Source organism: Fukomys damarensis, unplaced genomic scaffold (genome assembly GCF_012274545.1).
Source record: "Fukomys damarensis isolate Sample0158 unplaced genomic scaffold, DMR_v1.0_HiC HiC_scaffold_30, whole genome shotgun sequence".
NCBI classification, from domain to species: domain Eukaryota; kingdom Metazoa; phylum Chordata; class Mammalia; order Rodentia; family Bathyergidae; genus Fukomys; species Fukomys damarensis.
This window is the reverse complement of record NW_022900942.1, coordinates 22,754,367-22,755,256: the sequence shown is the minus strand read 5'-3', so window position 1 is coordinate 22,755,256 and position 890 is coordinate 22,754,367.

The following is an 890-nucleotide window of genomic DNA, read 5'->3' as shown; positions in this document are numbered from 1 at the left end:
AACAAAAAGAAAAACAAACTTTGAAGCAACTGAAAAAAATCAGTAATACTTGTAAATGAATGACAATAAAGTAAATGATACTTTCTCAATTATAGGTCTCAAATGCTAAGGAAAAAAAAAAAGAAATGTAGAATTCTACCCCTAGAAAAACTCATGATTAAGAGTGAACTAAAACTACCTTTAATCAGAGACTGAGACAGTTTATATTTTCAAATGTTTGATGAAATAGTTACTCAAGAATGTACTTCAGTAATAAGAAACCTGCACTGAGAAAAGAGGAATAGAATTCACAAGGCAAAATCATTTGTTGAGGGCTTACTGTTTTCCACTGAATATCATGCAATATTCTAATTTACAGTTACCTCAAATAATCTTTGTGACCACCTTGTGAGGTAGGTATTATTATCATGCTTATTTTACAGATGAGAAAACTGGAGCACAAAGATTTTAATTTTCTAAATGGCCTAAAAGTCACTAAGCTCATAAGTAGTACAGCAAGGATTCAAATCAAAGTAATCAGATTTTGGATTCCATACCTTTAACCACAATGTAAATAAAAAGAATGGGGGTGAAAGAACATAGAAATAAATAATAAATGATAATAAAATATTTAATGGTCTCAGATCATGGCACCAGAGAAAGAGAAGTTCAGATTAAATATTATTTTGGGGGGGAAGTGAATAGATACTGCTAAAATTTAACTTTAGATTTTATTACTTGAAATATAATTTTTAAGGCTTAACCAAAATAAACGAACAAACATATAAACATTACAAAGAAAACAGAATGATAATCCAAGAAACTTAATAAAAGAAAAAGTGGGAAAAAAAACAAGAGGGAACATAGTATATAGAATACATTTGGGTTCTTAGTCAATTCCAAATACTATA